Here is a 17,837-nt window from a genome sequence, read left to right as displayed (position 1 = left end):
CCAGCTCGATGGTTTGGAATGAACAAAGGCGCGTCTAGTGAATTCGGTGTCTTCATTCACTCCCATCTTGCTCCCTTCCGGTTGCGGCGAGGTTCTCGGGTCCACCGATATGCAAGGCAGATACATTTCCTTTCCTCAAAAACCAACTTACCGACGAGCAAAGGTGTACAGCCGAACGGGCGATGGCGTTCTGTGGACTCCCTGGCAGCGTTGCAAGACAGTGTCGCGTTCCACTATTAAAGGCGAAGCCTAACATCTTACCCACACATCAGTGACACAAGCAGCGACACCGTGCTTAAGACTTTCGCCTCACGCACTTTAGGTCAGCAATTCCCGAGTAACCATGCATTGCTATGCTATGGTGTGATGGACTCACCATAGCACCTGCAAGAATAGCAAAGGAAGCAAGCATTTCACCTCAGTAACTGCACCAGCTGATGCCTGCCACCAACAACAGGCAAAGAATCACTACAACAAACTTAAAGTACACAGAGTACTTTTGCCCATATATGCCACAACTGCAGAAATTTGAACACATCGGAATATTTCTTGATATAACATGTTTATTTCACTTCAGAATTCAGAATCATCCTTCAGTGGTGAACGGCTATGGTTGCCCCCACCTCCCCTACAACCGCCGCCACCGCCTCTTTGGAAACCGCCACCTCGGCTGCCACGTTCAGAGCCAAAGGCACAGTTCTCTTCATGCCGCTTTCTGCGGGCATCGAAACGTTCAGCCATTGAATAAAGTTCTAGAGGAACGTCTTCGTTTGCCTCTTCCAAGATGCGGATTAGCTCGTGAGCCTGTCTCCAGTTTTTCCGAGTAACCAGTGCGGTGGACTCACCAAGGCGCCTGCAAGAATAGCAAAGGAAGGAAGCATTTCACCTCAGTAACTGCACCAGCTGTTGCCTGCCATCAACAACAGGCAAAGAATCACTACAACAAACTTAAAGTACACAGAGTACTTTTGCCTATATATGCCACAACTGCAGAAATTTGAACACATCAGAATATTTCTTGATATAACATGTTTATTTCACTTCAGAATTCAGAATCATCCTTCAGTGGTGAACGGCTATCGTTGCCCCACCTCCCCTACAACCGCCGCCACCGCCTCTTTGGAAACCGCCACCTCGGCTGCCACGTTCAGAGCCAAAGGCACACTTCTCTTCATGCCGCTTTCTGCGGGCATCGAAACGTTCAGCCATTGAATAAAGATCTAGAAAAACTTCTTCGTTTGCCTCTTCCAAGATGCGGATTAGCTCGTGAGCCTGTCTCCAGTTTTTCCGAGTAACCAGTGCGGTGGACTCACCAAGGCGCCTGCAAGAATAGCAAAGGAAGGAAGCATTTCACCTCAGTAACTGCACCAGCTGTTGCCTGCCATCAACAACAGGCAAAGAATCACTACAACAAACTTAAAGTACACAGAGTACTTTTGCCTATATATGCCACAACTGCAGAAATTTGAACACATCAGAATATTTCTTGATATAACATGTTTATTTCACTTCAGAATTCAGAATCATCCTTCAGTGGTGAACGGCTATGGTTGCCCCACCTCCCCTACAACCGCCGCCACCGCCTCTTTGGAAACCGCCACCTCGGCTGCCACGTTCAGAGCCAAAGGCACACTTCTCTTCATGCCGCTTTCTGCGGGCATCGAAACGTTCAGCCATAGTCCTTCAATGCTTTTACGGTCATGAAACTTCTCCGTAACGCTATGGGAGAGCTTCATATGTTGACCGCGCCTTCCGCGAGGCGGCGCTAAGAGTCCTGTGGGGGCAACGACGCTAGGAAGCGAGCGTTTGTACGGCCGCGAGTGTACGGGCGGAATGGGACGCCGGCGGTGTGGCAGCAACTATTTTCTCTTTTCACTTTGCCTTTGTTTGCAAAATAAGTACAGTGCACGTGACGTGCAAGCCTGCGATGCCGAATACTTGCTGCCTGACGCGTTGCCGCGCCGGCTACGGAGGTACGCAGTAAAAGGCCTCGCTGTTCTGTCTGCCGAGTGACGCCGAGCAGCGTAAAATATGGAAGCGAGCGATACCCCCAAAGGAAAGCGGTGGATTTAGCTTCGAATCCAAGGATATCCGTGTCTTCGAGAGGTATTTTGCCCCGCAGATTTAATTTGACCTCACTCTTCAATGTGCTTATTGCTTTTGGTGCGAAAGCACTACTTCATGGGGTCAAACCCAACCAAGAATCTTGTGGCATCCCTGAATTTAAGGGTTCAGAAATAAAATAAATATTGCCGCGAATGGAAATTTCGAACCCCCGGCGGTGCAAACGGATCAGCTTCGCTGGCCACTGCACTACAGCACTGTGCTATCGCAGCAGCCGATCACGCCTCGTGTTGTTGTTGTTGTTGCCTCAAAAACGATGGCACATACCCACGGTGGGAGATATGCCAGAGTTTCGTGCAGGCCCAAACAGGAAAAAACTAAACTGCAACACACTGTCGCGCTGCGCGCTGTACACCGTCGTCTTCATCGACGTCTGCCTTCGGAACGAACAGATCAGACCAGCTTAACCTCGATCAGAGGTTAACTTCAGTCTAATATATCGTCGCCAGACGTGCCAACGACCCAGCAAAGCAAAACCATGAGCCAAACAGGCTAAACAAATGCGTTTGCACGTCTGCTCGCTTTAACCACTTTAAACCCCTAGCGCTTTTTATTTTTTGTACGTTTCTCCGTGATTTCTATCATTGCTCATTTTTGATTTATTGCGTGGCCGCCCACTGCTTGTCTCTTATTTTGGTAGCGCGAAGCCAGCACATGAGCAATGAACAACAAAAACTCACAATTTCCTTGCACTCGTCAGCGCCTCCGTAGTAACAGCGTGACAAAGTGTAAATAAATAGCTTATGTAGCAACAGCCTTCAGCAGCTGGCTTTGGCACCTCCGAAAGTGTGAGAAAAAAAATTGAGATAGCACCATCAAACTACCGGTGCATTCGGCATGTTATCGCTTTTGTAGCGCGCTCTCTGGTCCTTAAAATGCCTCCATAACGTTTTGTTTTCAGCATTATTGAGATTGCAGTATTTCTCACAAGGTAAACGCCAGCCTTAAGCAGCCTTGTGCACTAAGATGAAAGCGAGGACTCGGCCGAGACAGGCGCAACTCTGACACATATAGATATGTTACTGATCGCTATGCTAGATCTTCCAGAATGACATTGCAGGCAAGTTGCGGTAAAAATGAATGCGAAGGCTGGACGAATGTACGAAAATCGCTTTTTTGTAAAAAGCAACGAGAGCAAGTAAGCGCGTCAATTGTTGGCCAGAAAACAGCCGCTAACAAGGTTCACTAGCGACCGTCGTCGATCGCGCAGGGTTTTTAGTGTCTTGATGTTGCAGCCAAGGTTTCAGGTGATAACCAGTAAAGTAGCGTCCATCCTAAGACCAAATACCGACCCCACCAGAAAGTACAACGACCAAGCGAATATGAGCCTGTTGGCCGGAAAACAGTCGCTGCGAGCAGGGCTCGCGAAGCGACTCGTGCCCCCTCGCCGACAGCCGCGTCACTAGCGGCGTGCGCTGTCCCTATGTGAAACTTTGGCCGGAGTTTCGTGACCAGAAAAAAACATTGAAGGACTATGGTTCAGCCATTGAATAAAGTTCTAGAAAAACTTCTTCGTTTGCCTCTTCCAAGATGCGGATTAGCTCGTGAGCCTGTCTCCAGTTTTTGCGAGTAACCAGTGTGGTGGACTCACCAAGGCGCCTGCAAGAATATCCCCTTCGGGCGCGAATTAAGATAAACACGAAAGAAAATTGCGATTCCTTCACATATTGCCTCTAAATAACGATCCGAACTGAGTAATATGAAAAAACAACTTGTTTATTGAGCGAACAAAAATTTTTTTGATGTGTACGATTGTACACATGGCGCCTCTATGCCGCGAAATATGTATATGTCCACTTACTCAAGGAACAACCATTTTAACGTACTGTTAACTTTTTTCAAGTACTTAAGAGTGCATTTTCAATGCCTCTGAGCTTGCCTACTTCGGTGGTTCCTACTTTTTGTGATGAAACTCATAGTAGCAGTCCTTGGTGGCACTCAGGCAGAGGAAAACTCCGCATTTACAACAGCAGATTCGAGACTTTGACAGACAGCCCGCGTTTCGGCACCTTTGCGGAAAGTTGGCGTTGATGTGAATGGGCCAGTGGTTGTTTCCGTCCAATCTTGTGGAGTTTGTCGGCAGAGGTGTGCCGACATGTGACTTTCGGGCAGGCTTTGCTGTGCTCGTGCTTGGTCTTCCCCTCCTGTTAGGCGCTGTTCTGTTGCTTGCAATCAAGCTCCGTGCAATGTCTGACTGAAACGCCAATACGTCCTTCATTTCCCTTTTGAGAAGTCCCTCTGCATTAGCACCGCGAATGTACTCAAGCCAACTGTTGCAGATGGAGAAGGAGATGAAGTGGGCGATTACTCTCACTGGCCATTTCTTTGTCTTTGAATGGCGGGGGTACAAGGACATCAAAAAGTCGAGCTTGTCCACGCCACCCATAAATTGATTGTACTGGGCGATTACCTGCGGACAGTCGATCTCAACATGTTTTTTTGCTGCTTCACTCCACCTCTTCGCCTTGGTGATGCTGCCTATTCCAACTAATGTAGAGACCATGTTGACTGGACCATTGTCGTGCCAGCGAACAATCACTACGTCTTCTTCAACAATCCTGTAGTCGTAGCTTCCGCGCCCCTCCGTTTTCAACTCCTTTTCACTCTTGAGCTCACAACCTAGAAGTCTGTTGGCCCTGATCGTACCAGAGGCCAAAATCCCAAGCAATTGCAGCTCTCGGAAAAGCGGCACCAAAGAAAAATAATTGTCCGTGTAGCATCTCATGTTGAGACCATGTGGGAGCGCCTCCACGAGCCGCATCACAACTGAATGTGCCAGGTCATCAAAAATTTTCTCTGGGAAGTACTTCATAAAGTACTCAAGCGGCTCAGATCCTCCGTTAGGAATGAACTTGCACTCAGTATCCACCAGTGATAATTTCTTCTTAATCCACTTAACCACGATTTTCTTTCTTTTCATTGGCGGTGGCTGCACATTCTCTTCATCGTCACTGCTACTGATGCTGTGGTCGACTAGCACAGGATCTCCGTTTGAAGCAGGCTAGAATAAAATAAAAGAGTGATAGAAATAATCATGAAGTAAATTTTAAAGCTGTTTTTGTGTAGTGGAAAAACTTACCACAATTTAGGCAGATTCTTCGAATTCATCGTCTGAGAAGTCCCCATCCGAGATGTTTCCATCGGCTATTCTGCCCAAAAGAGCTTGAGTGTACGTAGTCGATGCTTTTTGATGGCATACTAAGTGCTCTCTAAGACCTATAATACATAAACGATGTGCATAAGGTCTCCATTACCACTTAGAAACGAAATAAAAAGCAGAAACAGCGTTATCAGGTGAGGCGGCCTTGAGGCGCCATGTGTACAATTCTACACACGCATCTTTCACTCTGCGGCACACAGCCATCTTTAACACATGCTGCAAAAACATTTTGCACGTGAAAAGCCCAAACCTTAAATATTACGCTAATATAAACACCATTGTTTTAAATACAATTTACAAGCGAAAAAAGAAAAAGAATTGCAATGCACTCACGCGCTGCTCCGTAAAAGGCGGTGGCGTCCATTTTCAATGTGTGCTTGGGCTTCAGCTTTGGTGAAAAAAAAGTAGATGGCGTTAGTTGTCCACTTAGCAGGCATGTTTACGTGCCCACGTGATGTACCATCCCGCTTGAAGCAAGGGCGGGAGCGCCATGCGGCGCCAAATTTGATGTGTACAATTGTACACACCGCCGCTGAAGGGGATAGCAAAGGAAGCAAGCATTTAAAGTCAGTAATTGCACCAGCTGTTGCCTGCCATCAACAACAGGCAAAGAATCACTACAACAAACTTAAAGTACACAGAGTACTTTTGCCTATATATGCCACAACTGCAGAAATTTGAACACATCAGAATATTTTTTGATATAACATGTTTATTTCACTTCAGAATTCAGAATCATCCTTCAGTGGTGAACGGCTATGGTTGCCCCACCTCCCCTACAACCGCCGCCACCGCCTCTTTGGAAACCGCCACCTCGGCTGCCACGTTCAGAGCCAAAGGCACACTTCTCTTCATGCCGCTTTCTGCGGGCATCGAAACGTTCAGCCATTGAATAAAGATCTAGAAATACTTCTTCGTTTGCCTCTTCCAAGATGCGGATTAGCTCGTGAGCCTGTCTCCAGTTTTTCCTAGTAACCAGTGTGGTGGACTCACCAAGGCGCCTGCAAGAATAGCAAAGGAAGCAAGCATTTAAAGTCAGTAATTGCACCAGCTGTTGCCTGCCATCAACAACAGGCAAAGAATCACTACAACAAACTTAAAGTACACAGAGCACTTTTGCCTATATATGCCACAACTGCAGAAATTTGAACACATCAGAATATTTCTTGATATAACATGTTTATTTCACTTCAGAATTCAGAATCATCCTTCAGTGGTGAACGGCTATGGTTGCCCCACCTCCCCTACAACCGCCGCCACCGCCTCTTTGGAAACCGCCACCTCGGCTGCCACGTTCAGATCCAAAGGCACACTTCTCTTCATGCCGCTTTCTGCGGGCATCGAAACGTTCAGCCATTGAATAAAGTTCTAGAAAAACGAGATTCCGCTAGGTGGCGCAGCCCTGGTTAGCTGGCTGACTATCGTGCTCCGTTTTTCACCTGCCGCTGGCCTGGTCCAGGGCCTTGCCCGCCCCTGGATATACACTCCATCGCGTCAGGAAGACATCCGCACCACGAGGACACCATTCGCATCACGGCCCGCTGTCGAGCTGGCGCTCCAAGCGCCTCCAAAAATCTGCTGCGGCGCGGCGCCTCACTAACCCTAACGCGCCGTGCCTGCACCTCTGGCATGCAGCGTCTCAACAAGCCCCTGAAGCCGAGACCCACCCATACCTCGCCGGTGTCAACTTCTTCCGACGCGGCCGCCGCGGGGCCTACTCCAACCACGCTTACAGCCATGTCTCAACCGGCTGCGTTCAACACCGGCCACACCACCGCGCCCATTCCCGTCGCGTTCACCGACGCTGGGAGCTCCGAATCGACAGCCGCAACGCAGCCGGCAGCGTTCGTCACCGCCGCGGCGTCCACTGCTGGCCAACTCCACGCATTAAGGGAAGCCAAGAGCTTCGGGCCCACAGACGCATCGCAGTCGACTGCATTCGTCGCCGCCGCCAGTGCCGCCGCACCTACTCGGACCACACTTCCCGCTGACAGCAAGTCCAGCACCTTGGTACCTGCGTCGCAGATTGCGGCTCAGGCTGACGACACAGCAGACATGGACCTTACGGCGTCCCCGGTCGACGGCCATCTCATTCCGGCCCCTGAGGTCAGCTGGACCACCATCGGTGCCTGCCGTAAGCCTGCCTCCGCCACCCGGCCCCGCACCGAGCTCATCACAGTTGGCATCCAGCTTCCCCCTGGCACCCTAAACCCCAAGATACCGCTCTACGACGTCCTCGTCGCAGTCGTCTCCGCTGCACAACTGTCATCCGAGAGCAGTGCGGAGATTACCCTTCAGGCCAAGCCAGCCCAAAGCCTCGTCTTTTTAAAACTCATTCCCCTCTCACCGCCCACCTCCTGCTTTCTATCACGGATCTTCAGCTTCACGGTAAGCCTATCACCATTAAAACATATGCCCCTAATCCTCCCATCTCATGCCTCGGCGTCATCCATAACGTCGGTGGCCACTTCACCCCTTATGACCTCATGCATGATATCGAATCATTCAAAACCGATATTCTTGCTGCTCGTATGATGGGCACCACTCAGTCGGTGCTCATAACTTTCTCTGGAACCGTAATCCCCCACTTTGTGTATTTCAAACGCGTTGCCTTCCGGTGCCGTCCCCTTAAGCCTAAGCCTCCCACCTGCACCCGTTGTCTCGCTCTTGGACACCGCGCCCAGCAGTGTCCACAGCGTTCCGGCAAAGTGCCGTCGCTGTGCTGCTCCTCTACCCGCCGACCCTTCCGCTCATGTCTGTGCCCAGCCCTGGTGCGTTCATTGCAAGGTAAACACCCACTCCTCCCTCGACCCCACTCGCCCCTTTCTCCTCGGTAAACAACGCGAGTGTGCCAAAGCTGCGTACCTACGACGCCTAGCTTTGCGCCGGGCCACGCAACCCACCCCACCCCCTCCTCCTCCTCTAATAATGAACCTCCGTCAGCTCCGGTCACGTCACCAGCAGGCTCCTACGCCGCCAAAGTTAAAGGCTCCTCGGTTCCAGCGTCCCTTTCCAGCGTCTCTTCCACTGCACCACCCTCTCCATCCCTGACTGACGAGAGCCGCTCCTTCGACCTCCGGCTCGCTATGCTGGAACGCCAGCAGCGAGAGCAACAGCGAATTTCCCACGACCTACAACAACAGATCCACGCCTTGACCCAAACCCTCCAGACAACCACCTCCTCTCTTACCTCCCAGCTTACCAAGCTAAATGAGCACCTTGCCACACTCACCACTCCCTCCTCCACCGCCCAGGTCGCCCCTTTGGCTGATCTTCTCGAAACCACCACACATGCACACCACACTCGCTTGGTTCAGCTATAGACATCGGTTCTGCAGATTCTTACCACCCTCCAAGCACAATCCAAACAATTAGAATCCTTCACTTCTACGCTCTAATCCCTGCATGAGTCACTGCCCCCGGCCAAAAAGAAGGAACGCGTACCCTCACGAAGTTCTACCTCTACACTATCATAATGGCTTTTGGCGAGGACCTCGAGATTGTGCAGTGGAACTGCCGAAATCTGTGCCATAATAAGACCCCCTCCACCAGTATCTACTCGCCCGCCCCTCCCTGCCCCATTTTCTCCTTCTCCAGGAGACCCGGACGGCCCGCACTGTCCCAGTCTACCGCGCCTACCATGCCGCTACGGCCACACCACTTGCGTCTATTTATGTACGTAGCGACGTGCTCGTGGAGCCACTTGATATCCCCTCCGTCCTTCTTAAATATTTAGTTGGTGTGGTCTATTACCACCCTTCTTCCCGCGTCTCACTCGCCCTTTTGTCTTGCTACAACACCCCTGTTACCTCCTCTTTATTTTCCGCCCTGGGCAAGTTCCTTCACTCTCTTCCTTCTAACTCCCATCTCCTCTTTGGTGGTGACTTTAATGCCCCTCACACACTCTGGGGATACCCTCAAACCCTCAAACCCGGCCGCCTCCTCCACTGTCTGGCCCAGGAACGCCACCTCACCCTTCTCAATACTCCTGGCTCCCCTACTCGAGCGGGCACTGCCTCACAGCGTCCCACGACACCCGATCTCACTTTCTCTCGGGGTTCACTTTCATTTCACTGGCAAGTGACAGCCGAAACTCTTCTCAGTGACCACTATCTTCTCCACATTTCCACCTCTCTTTCCCACATCCCTCGAAGTCATCCGGTCACTCATACTGACTGGCACGCCTTCCGCGCTAATCTCTCCTCTGACTCCTTTCAATACTACGACGACTGGACGTCGCGCATCACTGCAGCGCTCACGACCAGTAGCCGTCGTGTTCGCTCTTGTCACCCAGTCCCAGACCCAGATCCTCACCTACTCCGTTTATGGAGTCGCCGTAAACGTCTTCAACGCTCCTTCCGCTGCCAACCCCACAATGCCCAACTTTCTTCCCGGATCACGGCTCTGCGGGCCGAGATCGTCGCCCACTGCGCCTCACTCGAGCACTCTCGTTGGAGTGCTCTTTGTGACCGTCTTGACTCTGCATTGCACTCGCGATCCACATGGTCTGTAAGGGATCGGTTATGTACGCGTGGTCATCGGAACGCGGCTGGGGGCGCTCAAAGCGAAGCGTCTCCTTTCTTGGAACGCGGCCGCTCGCGAACGCGCCGGCAAGTACGGGTGTCCCCCCACCCCTCGGAACCGATTCGAGCACGTGCTGGCACGAATGTGTATTTGTGTTTGTTTTTTATGTTTATTTAGTGGTAGAGAGGGTGGTTTTATCTTGTTGAAGCCGGAGGGCTGGCCATGCCCTTGAAGAACCAATCATGTTGAGAGCACAACATGATTGGAAGCTACGGAATGTGGGTCGGGCCTTGAGAGCTTTAAAACCGGGCCCCGGAGCTGGAAGCGGGGTTCTGCGCTAAGGTGAGATGCTACGCATCTTCGGCTACGCCGAGTAGGGGCCTCCCCTAGTATTAGCCAGTTCCACCCCTTTTGTTGTTTTGTCTCTTTGTGCCGTTAATTTGTCTCTAGTGCCTGAACTTGTATCTATTGTAAATCACTGTTCATAAACTGTACATAAGTATTCCCTTTATCCCTGCATCTGTACTCATCGAGAGACCGTCTCTGACGGGGCACCCCTGGTGCGAAGAGCTTCAGTCTTGAGAGTTAAACCAACCGTCTCTGGCGGGGCACCCCTGGTGCGAGGAAGAAGAAGAAGAAGAACCTGAAATTTACTGGCGCAGCCGACAGGATCCTGCGGCCATCGGAAGACGGCGCAGGAAGAAGATTGAACGCAGGGAGAAAGGCGACGACAAGGCGACAGGTCAGCGTTCGTGAACGGACCTGCGGAGACACGGCGGCAAGGACGCAAGGACCACGGCTGTAGTCCAGCGACGCGGGACTGCGTCCGGTCAAGGAAGCAGCGCGTCGGGAACTCGACGGTCACCGGCGGCGGACCAGCGGCGTGCGACAGCTCATCGCAGCGTCCGGGGAAAGTGGCGGTGGACTCCGACGCCAAGGAGCTGGCAATGCGGATCGACGCATCGAAACCGTGAGTTTCCTTGGTCGCATTGTTCACGTCCCTGTGTTCGAGCCGGTAGGACAGCTGAGGGGTACGGAAGGCGGTATGGAAAGCTATCCAAGCCGGCCCTCACTTGATGTGAAGTACCGAGTAGAACTGGCGAAGGCGCGCTTGGCTTATTTTCAGGCAGAGCTTGCAAAAGTGAATGGAGGAAAGGCACCGCTATGCGAGGAAAAACCTCCGGATTTGCAGGAGTTAGAAGCAAGGCGCCAGCGGCTAGAGTTTGAGCTGGCTAAGCTCAAAGAATCTAGGAGAGCTAGTCAACTAGCCAGGGAGAACTGCTCCGAGTCCCGAGCGGAGAGGTCGCCAGTGCTGGAAGGCAAAGGCATAATATGCCTGTCAAGCACAGGTCCAGAAAACTGCCAGGCAGAAGTAAAAAGAGAGCCAGCTTTCCGCGAAACTGGAATCTCTCGTGAAGAAAGTATCGTGACGGAACGCAGCGTCGCGGTATTAGAGGCGGTGAACGCGCACTCCGACGATTCAGCTGCACAGGTTAGCTCTACCCCAAATGACACCAGGGACGCGGACGCGAGTTCAGGAATAAAACCTCGGTCTGAGGCCAGCTGCGAAGAAGAGCAGTTGGTTCAGCGTGAAACGACCAGGGACGACAGACGTCACATTGGTGAGCAAGTGACAGCAGGAAACCTAACGTTGCCGCAACGGCAGACGGTGTCGGGCAGGTGGCAGGACGCGCCCCGTAACGTTAGTGCTGGCAGGAGCGTTCCATCCGAGCCAGAGAACGGAGGTGGATCTGTTGCGCCTAGCGGACCGAGTGCCGCGCAGTTGTTGAACGCACCCGACGTGGGTCCCACCAGGTTCTTCGACGACGAGATGCGTGTCGACTTGCCACAAGGCAAACTAGGGTCAAGCGACTGCCACGGAGCTCATGCAGCCTCAGACTATACCACGAAGCCGGCAAGCGCCGATCAAGCACGGAGCGGCAATTTCAAGGTTTGCCCGTGCAGTAAAGGTACAAATGGCTCCAAGCGAGGCAGAGTAGCTGGAGGCAGGTGCGTGGCCTTCACGTTGAAAGTCAGCGCTTGGAGCGGTACGTTCCGTGCTGCAGTACGCCAAATCCCGTGTGGCAAAAGCGGCCGCACTGATATGATTACACTGGACAGGGGCTATGCTCCTTACGCAGCACGCGTCTCGTATTGGTGCGCCGCAGAGAGCGTGCCCTCAGGTGCGTCGTGTAGTCAGGGGTTTGGACCCATCGAGGACCAGGACGTGTTTGATCCTGGAGGGCACCAGCTGTTGAGTTCTTGCCCCGCTGTGACATCGCCTAATGGGCATAGTGGCCATTGGGCGTTGATCGTGTCTATTGAGACGCGTGGTGGCTCGAACGCACAGAGGGGCGCTCGGTGCGACTAAGGAGGCTCACGTGGCCACTTACGGACATCGTACGAGTGCTAGTGAACGCTCCAGTCGCGAGTGTCGGTGCGTGTGTGTGCTCATTCGCGAGCAGGACGACAGTGTGAATGCAAGTGAACTGAGTATAGCCTATCAACTTGGACTCCGTTTTACGGCGCACAGCAAGCGTGTCACCGTGTGTGTTTGAGTGTGCAATTTGCTTGTGTTGTGTTGGCGCCCGTGTGCATTTTTTTGCTTTTGGTTGTGTTGGTGCCAGTACTGGTGTAGCTGCGGGATGTCACTCACAGGGTGGTTTTGTGACCCGTACCGATCCCTTTGTTATAATTCTAAAAGTGGCATTTGGGCCCTTTGTAGAATCTTGGGAAGGGCGTGTAAGGGATCGGTTATGTACGCGTGGTCATCGGAACGCGGCTGGGGGCGCTCAAAGCGAAGCGTCTCCTTTCTTGGAACGAGGCCGCTCGCGAACGCGCCGGCAAGTACGGGTGTCCCCCCACCCCTCGGAACCGATTCGAGCACGTGCTGGCACGAATGTGTATTTGTGTTTGTTTTTATGTTTATTTAGTGGTAGAGAGGGTGGTTTTATCTTGTTGAAGCCGGAGGGCTGGCCATGCCCTTGAAGAACCAATCATGTTGAGAGCAGAACATGATTGGAAGCTACGGAATGTGGGTCGGGCCTTGAGAGCTTTAAAACCGGGCCCCGGAGCTGGAAGCGGGGTTCTGTGCTAAGGTGAGATGCTACGCATCTTCGGCTACGCCGAGTAGGGGCCTCCCCTAGTATTAGCCAGTTCCACCCCTTTTGTTGTTTTGTCTCTTTGTGCCGTTAATTTGTCTCTAGTGACTGAACTTGTATCTATTGTAAATCACTGTACATAAACTGTACATAAGTATTCCCTTTATCCCTGCATCTGTACTCATCGAGAGACCGTCTCTGACGGGGCACCCCTGGTGCGAAGAGCTTCAGTCTTCGAGTTACCAACCGTCTCTGGCGGGGCACCCCTGGTGCAAAGAAGAAGAAGAAGAACCTGAAATTTACTTGGTCTCTGTTCAAATCCCTCCTTGGCACTAAGCCTGCCCTTGCTCCCACTCTAGCTAAAGCCCTCACTCAAGGAACTCCCTCCGATGTTTTTGATCAGCTCGCCTCTATCTCCCGCCCCCTCTGGCACCCTCCTACCCGGTGTACTGCGGTGGACCTAACCCCGATCTGGACCAATTCTTCACTCTCCGGGAGCTCGAATCGGCTCTGGCTGCTAATGCTACACGCTCGGCTCCCGTTGAGGATGCCATTACATACACCACACTTCGCAACCTTCCTGACTGCGCCAAAGAATTCCTCCTTAAAACCTACAATGATGCATGGGACAGCGGCTGCCTGCCCAGCTCCTGGACCTCCTCCCTCATTTCTATGATTCCAAAGCCGGGCAAGCCTCCCTCTCTCTCTAACCTCCGCCCAATCTCCCTGACATCATATGTTGGTAAGACCCTTGAGCGAATGGCCCTGACTCGCCTCTCTAATTTTCTCGAGACGAGGGAGTTCTTCCCTCATTCTCTCATCGGCTTCCGACACCACGTCTGTGCACAGGACATGTTTCTGGTTCTCCAGCACACGTTTCTTTCACCTACCCCCACTCAAATTCACGCACTTGTGACCGTCGATGTTCGCAAGGCCTTCGACGGTGTTTGCCACGGCCACATCCTTTCCCAACTCTCCTCCCTAGACTGTGGCTCCCGCATGTACTGTTATATCCGCTCATTCCTCTCTAAACATCTCGCTCACTTTCGAGTCGACACCTATCTGTCCGACCCCCACAACCTCACCCGAGGCACTCCTCAAGGTGCTGTTCTCTCTCCTACCCTTTTCAATCTTGCTATGGCCCCTCTCGCCTCCCAGCTAGCTGAAATTCCCGACCTGCATCATATATTTTACGCCGATGACATCACTCTCTGGTGTTCGTCTGGCTCTCCCGGTCACGTAGAGGACACCCTGCAACGTGGCCTAGATCTCATCGACTCCTTTCTCACCACTGCTGGCCTCTCTCCTGCTCCTGAAAAATCCGAGCTCCTTCTCCTCAACCATTCATCATACCAGCGCTCACACAACCCATTCGTCTCTCTCCACCTTTCTGGCTCTCCCATTCCTGTCGTCACGCAGTGCAAAGTTCTTGGCTTTCCTTTGCATGCAGCCAAGAACGTGCAAGCCCTCCACCGTGCTGTCGCCACCTGCCACTCCGTAACTCACCTCCTGCGGCGCGTGGTCACTCGGCGCTCAGGTCTCCACGAGGCTCATGCGTGCCGAGTTGCCCACGCACTGGCCCTCAACAAGGTCTTGTACTTTGCACCCTACGTTTCCTTCAATCAGACTCAACTTAACGCTCTTGAGACTGCCCTTGTGGGCCTCTACAAGGCAGCTCTCAACCTCCCTATCACTACCTCTACTGCAAAGATCTTTGCAACAGGCCTCTTTCATCCTCTCAGTTCTCTGCTCTCTCTCCATCATGACTCGCAGATTGCCCGGCTTTCCCTTACCCGTCAGGGTCAGTGGTTACTGACTCAAGCGGGTATCTCGCCCATTCCCTGCGCCCCGTTTACCTCTCCTATTCCCACCCCGGCTCCCAATCTTCGGATCCTCCCCCTTCCGTCCAACATGTCCCCCGTTCTGCACGCCGGCCGTCGTCATGCGGCCGCACAGCACCATCCCCCTCTCTTTGATACCCAGGGTGTAGCTTACACGGATGCCTCCTTCGTGGCTCCTCGAGGTTCCTGCGGCTACGCCCTGTACCACCCCCACCTCCCCGCTCCTGAAACTCACACCAGCGGGCCGTTTCTACGCCCTCCGGATGCATTGTCCCTCGAGGCCCTCGCCATTGCGCATGCCCTCCAGTCATTTGCCCTCCTTCCCTCTCTTCAAGAGTACACAGTCTATTCAGACTCACAAGCCGCTATACACCACATACAGAAACGCACCCTAACCCCTTCTCTTCAACAGGAGGTCGAACGAGCGGTCTCCGCTTTGCAGCCTTGCATCGTTTTCCTCCGCTGGGTCCCTGGGCATTCAGGGATTGACGGCAATGAGCTGGCTCATCAGCTCGCCCGTGACACACTTTTCCGGGCACCGTTGATCCCCTGGCCCAAGCCCTTGGAGGACGGTGCGAGACTCACCCTTCGCCGCACCATAAAAGAGGTCTACCTCGAGCTCCGCCTCGACAAACGCCTTTACCCTCCCCCTCATCCATCACTCACAGTGCCGGAGGCTCGCCTTCTTCGGCACGTTCAAATGAATGCAATCATCACCCCGTCTCGCCTCTTTCTCTATCGCTATCGATCGGACCCTTCCTGTTCCAACTGCCCCTGTATCTATGCGGACCTTGCCCATTGCCTCTTTATTGCCCGGCTGCTCAGCAGTCGGGTTCCTACCCCCCACCTTCTTTATCCATCACGACCTGGCTCGACTGGCTTGGCGCTGAAGGGCAGGAAGAACAGCGACTTCTGGTCGCCCAGGCGGTCGATATGCTCGGCCTCTAAATTTTCTTCTTCTTCTTCTTCTTCACCTCTTTATAATGGCACATACCCACGTGGGGGGATTGGCCAAGGTGTAGTGGTATACATAAGAAAATTTTCATAGGATTAAACGTGAATTTTGAAAAATGTATTCATGAAAAACGACAGAAGAATATTTGAAGTGAAATAACAAAGAACATTTTGGCGAGAATAATAATAATTAAAAAAATAACAAAAAAAACTCCGAGACTTTTAAAGGAGTTAGCAAATCAACCTACCAGTTGCAATTATGTAATCATGTAGATTCTCACAAATTGAACTCAAAGCAAATCCTTTGGCGCTCGCTCCGAACGATAACAGCACTGGCATAGATAACGGGAGCCCTAACCTGGAGAGAGGGACCTCCAGGTAAATCTTTCTCAGAAGTGCGAACTTTGGACAGCAGAGGAGGAAATGGTCCACAGATTCAACGACCCCTCATGAATCACATAGGTTTGTTGGAGACCACCCACATCTGCATAGGTATAAATTTAAACTGGGAATCCTGCACCGCAGTCGCGTCATTGATACCTCACACTGCCTGGTTTTACACGAACGGATGTTCCATTTATACGCTAAGTGCTGATAATCAGCAGTATTTAGTAGGGGATCGCGTAACCTGGCTGATATGTGTTGGAACCGCTGAAACCTGGAGATCGCCAGCAGACTGAAATTCGGGACGGGATGCGTTACTGGCCCGTCAAGAGCTGACCTTGCTAAATAATCAGCCACCTCGTTGGAATGAATGCCTGCATGACCAGGAACCCAGACAAAACGGACCTCCTTTAAAGTGGACGGGACAAAAAATCGCAGGAAACGGCACAAAAAATATTTTTGGGAAGTTTCAAGGGAGACTAAAACTGACAAACAATCAGCCAGGATGATAACGTGAGATACATGACACGGAATTTTGTGCAGGGCCATTCCAAGAGCCAAAAATTCCGCAAAGAATATGGGGATATAATCTGGGATGCGGACAGAATAGCTCCATGCCAAATCCTGCGAAAAGATGCCAACTGCAGCTTTTTGGCCGCTGACGGAGGCATCAGTAGAAAGCACCACATGATGGGGGAATTCCGCTATATGACCAGAAAGAATGCCGTTTAAAATGTTTGTGGGCATGTGTTTCGCATGAGATGGGAAGATGTGGTCAAAATGGAATTCCACTGCTGCCGGCGTGTCGTCAACCCACTGCAAGGAACTGAGATCAACACCAATCGGGGTTAAAAGTTTCTGCGTTAAGGTAATTTGTGGCATTTTATACCGTGGCCAATGATGGTAAAAAAATAAGGCCTGCTGAGACACAAAAATAGGAGTACTGACATTAGTCATCGGGTCCAACGACCTGAGGAAAGTTCGCACCGTGAGTATTTGAAAGCGGGAAATTAAATCGGGCATACTGGCTTCGAGATAAAGCAGGGCGTTTGAAACTGATTTTGGGAGACCAAGGCAGAGACGTAGAGCGCGCCTTTCCAGTAAGATTAGGGGTTGGACCTTGTAGTTTGCGCTACCAGAGAACAAAACGCAACCAAATTCAAGTATAGGTCTTACATAAGCTTTGTAAAGTAACAATAATGTGTCGCGGCGCATCCCAAACCTTTTATTGGCGATTCGTGTCAGCCGGCCTAGAGCGCGTTCTCCTTTACGCACGTTGTTCTTGATATGAAGGCTCCAATCTAAGGTTGGATGGTAAGTAACACCTAGATATGTAACAGATTCCACTTGTGGAATCAGATTAGAGTGATGGGCTAATGAAATGTACAAAGGCGTGTCTGGAGGAAATACCAGTGTGCCACATTTGTCAACATTCAGGGATAAATTAATACGGTGCAACCAAACTCCAAGAGCATCCAAATATCCCTGCATAATCTGGTAAAGCGAATGGATATCCGTGGCCGAGGCGAAAAAAGCTATGTCGTCTGCATACACAAAAACTGTTATATCAGGACGGATGGGGATGTCACTGACCAAAATATTAAAAAGCAGCGGTGATAGTACCGAGCCTTGCGGCACTCCTCTTGATTGATGGTAAGTATTAGAACGTAGGGTACCCTCTGCGCAGTAAAAGTATCTGTCCTTTAGAAATTCGGATATCCATGCATAAATGTAGGTTGGAGGATGTAA

Source organism: Amblyomma mixtum, chromosome 4 (assembly GCF_055824585.1).
Source record: "Amblyomma mixtum isolate Tamu chromosome 4, ASM5582458v1, whole genome shotgun sequence".
NCBI classification, from domain to species: domain Eukaryota; kingdom Metazoa; phylum Arthropoda; class Arachnida; order Ixodida; family Ixodidae; genus Amblyomma; species Amblyomma mixtum.
This window is presented reverse-complemented; position numbering follows the sequence as displayed.